General features: G+C 42.0%; 1 non-coding gene across 1 annotated transcript; it reads right to left on the reverse strand.

The window, feature by feature from the left end:
* Positions 1-8747: 8747 nt before the first annotated feature.
* Positions 8748-8822, reverse strand: Trnat-ugu (transfer RNA threonine (anticodon UGU)). Its single transcript has one exon. It is a non-coding gene; the product is annotated as a tRNA-Thr (tRNA).
* Positions 8823-9120: the final 298 nt, after the last annotated feature.

Here is a 9120-nt window from a genome sequence, read left to right on the forward strand (position 1 = left end):
GTGCGCATAACTGAAATGTGTAAATGAGGTGTGGCCAAATCATCCAATCTAACAAAGCGTCTAATAAAATTACAGACACCAAGGAAACTACGAATATCACGTTTTGTGGTAGGAACAGCATAATTACGAATAGCGTCTAGTTTCTCTGGATCAGGAAGAATACCTTCTGTAGAAATAATGTGACCGAGAAATTTCACCTGAGAACGACCAAATTCAGATTTTTCAAAGTTCACAGTAATGCCAACTCTTGCAAAAATACGTAATAATGAATCCAAAATTTTGTTGTGCTCATTCCAAGAACGTTTAGCAATAAGAATGTCGTCAACATAAGAAGTAATATTGTCACGAAGATAAACAGGTAAAATTTTGTTTAAACTACGAATGAATGCTGCAGAAAATATAGTAAGTCCAAACGGTAATTTCCAAAGTCACTTTCGGGTAAAACAGTCAAATCTGGTTATTCTTTACCTACTGTCTAGATAGATTGATAGTAGAAGAGTTGTTTTTATAGATGCAAAGAATAGTGAAAGAGTAGGCAGCGGTGCAGAAAACTAAAAGGGAAATAGCACCACTACAGCTCGGGGCCCTGTGATCGCTACTGCACATATTCACTTAGTGTAGTGAATCCCCTGAGGACATTAATAGCTGCACATAATTTTCAGTTTGTGACTTAGTGGCACATCTGGCGGAAGTGCGCACGTAAATTGATCTAACCATGAACATGGATGTATGTCATTCTTAGAATTGCGGAAGATCTTAAATTTCCGAACAGTCAAAAAGTGTTTATAGTCAAAGTTTTCGCCTCGTGGCGACAAAGACCTACCGCGTCTGTCCCAGTCCGAATGTCGATTATTGTCAAGTTCGCGCGCCTGGCGCTCTCTTGTTGCATCCCGTAAATGAAACAAATTATTTTCTTCAAACCCCTCTGCTATCTGTGATTCCAAATTTCTTCTACTGTCTTTTCCTACAATTTCGCCTTCGATTTGTTTGACTTGCATTCGTAATGCCTCAAATTCCTTTTTAACGCGTTCATTAAATTTTCCTTGATTTTCAACATGCTTATTTATATTCTGATACTCTTCGGTTTCTGCAAATGGTAATGGAGCTGTACCATCCGAATCTCTGTCCCCATGTAAACTAAGATTTGTCAATTTATCTGAAATCTCCTCAACTCTTTCCGATAAGTCACCTATTTTTTCTTTCTGTTTATTTACGTCTTCCGTAAGTGTCGCGACTCGGGTTTCAGTGTTGACACATTTGGTAGTAAACTGTTCATATTGTTGTGTTAGGTTATTTAATCTGTCATTTGGTACGGATTCCTCGATTCTCTCAAATATTTCTTCCTTATCGTGTGCACGTTGTAAATTTAACTCTGAAAATTTCTGTACTATCACGCGATCTCTTTCTTCCTGTTCTCTATCCTGTTCCCTTTGTCTAATCTCTACTGCAATTAATCTATTATTGTGAGAATTCAAAATCGGTTGTACTTCTTCTCTAATTTCTTTCTTTAATTCATCTTTCATGTTTTTGAAACATGTCCCTATTCGTGAATCTAACCGTGTTTCCATTGTTTCCAACTCTGTTTTTAATTCAGATCCAAACCGTGTTTCCATTGTTCCCATATCAGTTTTTAATTCAGATCGTAAAGTTCCCATTTCTGTTTTTAATTCAGATCCCAGTGAGTCAAACCGTGTTTCCATTGTTCCCATTTGTGAGTCCAACCGAGATCCCAAATTTAATATTGCACCCATCAACTGCTCCATATTAAATTGTTCAAAATTCTTTTCGCCCCTAACATTTCCCGCAAAACTAACTTCCTTCGTCATAGCTGTAAAGCTATCTGTGTTCGATACTATTTCCGAATCTTCTATCATTAATCTCGTATTCTGTGAATTTCCTGATTGAGAAAAGTTTTGAAATGGTTCCGGTCTATTTTCCCGACTTATTACATTGTTTTCCACTTCATTATCCATCATACTGTTTTCCTCTGTTGGCGAGTTCGCCATGTTAACAATTTCGTTATTCTCACTATTCATCTTTTTTGCCTTTTTCATCGATCGCGTAATCATTTACAAAGCATACAAAACTCGTCACTGTACGGAATTTACACACAATGACGCTTTATCTCCAACAATACCATTCACTCGAAATGTTTCCCTCAAACACGATTAACGAACAATTGAAATAAATGCACTAAGTCGTCAAACGCGTATACAAGACAACAAATCAAATTCAGAGAAAAAAACACCATTATAAGAATGACATTTACCAAATCTACACATGCAAAACAGACTACAATTACTAAACTACAAATTACTACAACAATGCTACTGTCCACTATTTCTACAATCAGAAGAATTCCAAGGGACGATCCGAAGCAGTGGTCGCCACGTGCATGGGGGCTTAATAAAAGTTGAATGCAAATAATTTTGCCGGCCGAAGTGGCCGTGCGGTTAAAGGCGCTGCAGTCTGGAACCGCAGGACCGCTACGGTCGCAGGTTCGAGTCCTGCCTCGGGCATGGATGTTTGTGATGTCCTTAGGTTAGTTAGGTTTAACTAGTTCTAAGTTCTAGGGGACTAATGACCTCAGCAGTTGAGTCCCATAGTGCTCAGAGCCATTTGAACCATTTTTTTGCAAATAATTTTAATTTTTTTTGCTTTAGTAGCTGTCTGTCCGATTACGAAGTCTCGTAACGGTTGGCCCTGACTGTTATTATTACGCTATCTGACTGCATAGAACAACAACAAGGAATGAAATGGAAATTTTCATTAACACAATTAATTAATTAAGTCCCCAGCAACTATAAAACCAACGCAACAACAAGCACAAGAGTAACTGTTCTGTGTGTGGGAGTGTGACTCAACGTACGCATCTGGCACGGTTCTTCTTCAACAACACAAGAATTTTTAAATAACATTTATACTGAATTAATTAAAGAAAATACAAATACCATAATTACTCAAGAGATCCACAATTACACTCTAATCCAAGAACACAAGCCAAATGCTTTGTTGACTGAACCTGTAATGACACATTATTTACAACATGGAAATAATGAAAAATAAATCAAGTTTCGTTACCTTCATATATTGACCAAAATCACTCTCATAATTACAATATAGCTCCACACCGCCTCGCTATTACCACATCTCAACAAGAACTTTTCAGTATCACATCTCAGCAAGCACTCCCTACTAGCACATCTGAACACGAACTGAATACTACGAGTCCTCGACAAGCACTGACTTCTAGCACATCTCAATAATGACTGTGCCAGTGGAGGCGGCGGAACAATGCTCTCTAGCGATCTCTGGCGCTGTGGCTCAGTGTAGCCACCTTTCAACTTATATAAATTTTTTCATTAAATACTGTTTCAAAAGTAGTCTAGATCAAGTAAGACTATGAAGAGCTTGCATATTTTGAATCCAATATGAAACACTAATCAGTTACTTCAAAAATAAACTTTTGTAAAATTCTAAGATTCTCTTATTATTAAAGCTACAAAGTTCTACTTTTGGAATTAAGAGCAATTTATCATGCTGACACGATGGAAATTTCCAGAAAGCAACCTCTTTCCTTTCCGCACAAATAGTTTTCAGGCCCTTGTAAAAGGCTGTGGTGTCTAAAAATCGCACTAGAAACTAAAAATCAAACATCGTATTTTATCTGACTCCCCATATGTTGGCTTGAAATGTAAATATTTTATTAGTCATTGGCCTAGTAATACACTCAGACTTCAAGAAGAATATAATAGTTCCAATCCCAAAGAAAGCAGGTGTTGAAAGATATGAAAATTACCGAACTATCAGTTTAATAAGTCACAGCTGCAAAATACTAACACGAATTATTTACAGACGAATGGAAAAACTGGTAGAAGCCGACCTCGGGGAAGATCACTTTGGATTCCGTAGAAATGTTGGAACACGTGAGACAATACTGACCTTACGACTTACCTTAGAAGAAAGATTAAGAAAGGCAAACCTACGTTTCTAGCGGTTGTAGACTTAGAGAAAGCTTTTGACAATGTTGACTGGAATAGTCTCTTTCAAATTCTAAAGGTGGCAGGGGTAAAATACAGGGAACGAAAGGCTATTTACAATTTGTACAGAAACCAGATGGCAGTTATAAGAGTCGAGGGGCATGAAAGGGAAGCAGTGGTTGGGAAGGGAGTGAGACAGGGTTGTAGCCTCTCCCCGATGTTATTCAATCTGTATAGTGAGCAAGCAGTAAAGGAAACAAAAGAAAAATTTGGAGTAGGTATTAAAATCCAGGGAGAAGAAATAAAAGCTTTGAGGTTCGCCGATGACATTGTAATTCTGTCAGAGACAGCAAAGGACTTGGAAGAGAAGTTGAACGGAATGGACAGTGTCTTGAAAGGAGGATATAAAATGAACATCAACAAAAGCAAAACAAGGATAATGGAATGTAATCGAATTAAGTCGGGTGATGCTGAGGGAATTAGATTAGGAAATGAGACACTTAAAGTAGTAAAGGAGTTTTGCTATTTGGGGAGCAAAAGAACTGATGATGGTCGAAGTAGAGAGGATATAAAATGTAGACTGGCAATGGCAAGGAAAGCGTTTCTGAAGAAGAGAAATTTGTTAACATCGAGTATGGAGTCAAGTGTCAGGAAGTCGTTTCTGAAAGTATTTGTATGGAGTGTAGCCATGTAGGAAGTGAAACATGGACAATAAATAGTTTGGACAAGAAGAGAATAGAAGCTTTTGAAATGTGGTGCTACAGAAGAATGTTGAAGATTAGGTGGGTAGATCACGTAACCAATGAGGAGGTATTGAATAGCATTGGGGAGAAGTTTGTGGCAGAACTTGACTAGAAGAAGGGATCGGTTGGTAGGACATGTCCTGAGGCATCAAGGGATCACAAATTTAGCATTGGAGGGCAGCGTGGAGGGTAAAAATCGTAGAGGGAGACCAAGAGATGAATACACTAAGCAGATTCAGAGGGATGTAGGTTGCAGTAGGTACTGGGAGTTGAAGGAGCTTGCACAGGATAGATTAGCATGGAGAGCTGCATCAAACCAGTCTCAGGACTGAAGACAACAACAACAACATAGTAATCTTGTCTGGTCCTTACAATTCCAAATTAAGTTTGTTGTATTTTTTACTAATATCGGCCAAAAACTCTGTGAACTCCTACCATTCTGGACGCACACATGCACCTTATTATAAAAAATGGTCGAACCACACAAATACTTGACTCAGGCCGCAGTTTGAAGACCAGTGCCCTAGGCTGTTGCTAAACCCATTCTCCGCTGTATCATTTCTCCCAAGAATTCTGGTCCCAGAGGTTATTCAGGGAACGTCTTTAAAGTGTGGATAGCAGGAGACGAGGTCCTGGCGGAAATAAAGATGTGAGCATGGGTCCTGAGTCGTGCATATATAGTTCAGTTGGTAGAGCACATGTCTGTGTTGTCAAATGTCCCTGTTTCGAGTTCGAAGTTCCATCACATAGTTTTAATCTGCCAGGAAGTTTCAAGACCCTACAAAGTCAGAAACATGTCTCCTTCAAGGGAAAAAATCAGTTGCATTGTAGGCAACGATGCAAATTTCGAATACCATCCCACAAGTTTAGAAAAACACTAGTGTATATTCTGAAAATCTTGCACTGAAATAATGAGTTGCACTGTATATTTTATGTGTATGACCATAGATATGTGTGGCCAGAATAAACTCTTATTCCTTCATCGCTAAACAGGTCTAAATTCCATGATAATGATGGGAGCTGAGGAAATGAATCAAAATTTGTGCCCCACCGGCGGTTTGAACCTAGGTGTTCTGGCGTGCCAGGTAGGTAGGGTAGCTCTTACACCACCAAAGCATTACAGCGAACACAGCTGCTATCATAATCCAATGCTCTCCCTAACACAAACCTCAATTCACATCTTCAGCTTATTTTTCCCCCCTTCTTAGATTGTCACTATTGCTGATGCTCTCCAGTAGTGGAATAGCACGCCAGCAATACCAGACAGCCTAGGCAATAGTGACGATCTAAGAAGTGGAAAAAAGTAAACTGAAGATGTGAGTTGAGGTTTGCGTCAGGGAGGGCGTTGTATCGCAAATATCTCGATACAGGCAGCAACACTTCACATAGAGGACACGACAGACTTCCACAAAACTACTTACATCCTATTCTTCACAACATTCAAGCCACATTGCAACGAAACTTATAATATTAGCAGAATTCGATTCACAGTCTGATATGGCTCTCGTTATGGACGGGCTCCCAAAATATATTGCCTCAATCATGCCGGCGCCAAAGCCCAGTTCTGGCCAATGCCTCAATTCAAATAACAAGGGCTGGCGCATTACTTAAATGTTCAAATGCTGAATAAGGTGGGACAACTTACACTTAACATCAACCAAACATAGCATAAAGCAACACGGAAATCGTCAAACCTGATAGCAGACATTACTAAAATTTTGTGTACGTATTCAGAGGCTCCCAACAATGAGGCTCACACATAAAATTGCGATACATATGGCAAAATTAAAGAATATACCACAGATCCAACAAGTTAAAAATATTCTCGAGAAAGTCCAGATAGATATAGTGGAAGAAGTATATAGGAATCCGATCAGTCAAGAGGTAATCTGTTGAGTACAGCCATAGCATAAATTAAAAAAAGGACCTAAGTGGACTGAAAAAAGAAAAATTGATCACACAGGGAATGTGTCATATAGAGATATAGAAGGTCAGGTAAACGAGTCTAAAAATACTGTGCGATACAGTGGTGTCCATATGATAATAATTAATTGGTGAGCCGCGCGTGGCTCGTGTTCGTGCCATATCTCATTTGACATCCTGTTTTTACTGTACTGCCACCTTCCTATGTTAATTTTAATTACTGGTGTCAGTGAGTTGCCGCCTTGCCTTCCCGTGAGTGGCAGCAGCGGTGCTTGTCGATATAAGCCCTGGTCTATTATCTTTGCTAACTGCTATTTCTTCCCGGTTGTCGGGTGTTCGGAGTTAGTTCGGATCTGTCAGTGAGTTGGGAGGGGCTAGCAGTGCAGTTCGGATCTGGCATTGCTTGACTTAGGACGTGGCAGACGTTCAGTCGGGGCGCGCTGCAGTCAGGTCCAGACAGCCATGACTCGCCCAACGGTTGCTGATACATATCACTTGAGTGCGGACCACCTTGGTTGGTCGTCGGTCAGTCGTATTGTCGGACGACATGTATGTTGGTGGGCGATCGCTTATGGGTTGCCAGCGTGTGCCGACTCGTGGTTCGTCCTTGTTATTACACGGTCGCTGCCATTAGTATTGTCTAGTCCTTCGTGCAAGTGTTCGTGAAACTGTGTGTCGCTTGAGATGTCAACTGCTCAGTTATTTTAGTGCTGTCTCCGTGCTGATGTGTGGCAGTCGGTCAGTTGGCGTGGAGCAGCGAGGGAATCTACGCGGAGTGTAGTTTCGCCTGGCCCACTGGCGGTCTCTACGCAGTGTTGGAGTGTGTGGGGCTGTTCCCATTGCTACGAGGTCCGTGGCTCACCAACCATGGACACGAAAGTTGATTTTGGATTTAATTTATCACCAAGTCAAGACTGTTCACATTGTGCCGTCTGGTTCTCGTTGTTGCCTGTTGGGACATTCTCGCGAGCAACAACGTGTGTGTTCGAGTTGGCGAAGGTTTAGCCACCGTCTGGTGGAGCCTAACTGTATTTGGCTATTTGAAATTGAAGTACACCAGCGAAATTTTGGGCCTTGTGGCCGTTAACGTTCCGGTTACCTGCCGTCGCCATTGACGTAAATTCAGGCAGTGTCCTTTCCTCACTGTGTTGTCGCTGTCCAGCACTGTGTGTAATTTGACAGCTTAATGTACGCTCAGTTGTGGGCGTCCATGCCTTTTAAGTATTGCATTGGTTCAAATGGCTCTGAGCACTATGGGACTCAACTGCTGAGGTCATTAGTCCCCTAGAACTTAGAACTAGTTAAACCTAACTAACCTAAGGACATCACAAACATCCATGCCCGAGGCAGGATTCGAACCTGCGACCGTAGCGGTCTTGCGGTTCCAGGCTGCAGCGCCTTTAACCGCACGGCCACTTCGGCCGGCAAGTATTGCATTGAACTCCCGGTTGTGTGCTGGTGGGGTGGAGCGCAAGTTACCTTTTCGGTGGGTCCGTTGACTGTCTGTTGGTTGGGTTGTCGCCGGATCGTCCGCCCCCAGTAGCTGAGTGGTCAGCGCGACAAACTGTCAATCCTAAGGGCCCGGGTTCGATTCCCGGCTGGGTCGGAGATTTTCCCGGTCAGGGACTGGGTGTTGTGTTGTCCTAATCATCATCGTTTCATCCCCATCGACGCGCAAGTCGCCGAAGTGGCGTCAAATCGAAAGACTTGCACCAGGCGAGCGGTCTACCCGGCGGGAGGCCCTCGTCACACATTTCATTTCATTGTCGTCGGATCGAGAATGGTTGGGCCAACTGCCTGTCTCACCTATGTGAACGTTAGTATTTCAAGTGCTGGCCGACCCCCAAAACTTCTGAGCGCCGTTAGCTGCACTGCCTTTTCTTATTTTCTGTTGTGTGTATTTGTATGGCTCACAGCCGATGGTTTTAAATTAAAGTTGAATTGCTTTTAGTGGTGCATATATGACGGTAGTATCTGTTCCCGAAAGTGCAGTTACCATTGATGATCATGCAGCTGTGCTAGAAGTGAAATGATAATTAAATGGACACCCTAGCTGCAAACAGGCGTAGATGTACTTCATTGGGGACATGTTGAAATTGTGTACCCCGACCGGGACTCGAACCCGGGATCTCCTGCTTACATGGCAGGCGCTCTATCCATCTGAGCCACCGAGGGCACAGAGGATAGTGCGCCTGCAGGGACTTATCCTTTGCACGCTCCCCGTGAGACCCACATTATCAACATGTCCACACCACTACATTCGTAGTGCGCCTAATAGATGTTTGCTAGAAATGAAATGATAATTAAATGGACACCCTAGCTGCAAACAGGCGTTGCTGTATGCGAACGCACACGCTATGCCCGAACTCGTACGGGACTTGGTAATGAGTATGATGGGCAAACATCTATTAGGCGCACAACGAATGTAGTGGTGTGGACATGTTGATAATGTGGGTCTCACGGGGAGCGTGCAA

The sequence above is a fragment of the Schistocerca nitens genome, chromosome 1, assembly GCF_023898315.1.
Source record: "Schistocerca nitens isolate TAMUIC-IGC-003100 chromosome 1, iqSchNite1.1, whole genome shotgun sequence".
Taxonomy (NCBI): Eukaryota; Metazoa; Arthropoda; class Insecta; order Orthoptera; family Acrididae; genus Schistocerca; species Schistocerca nitens.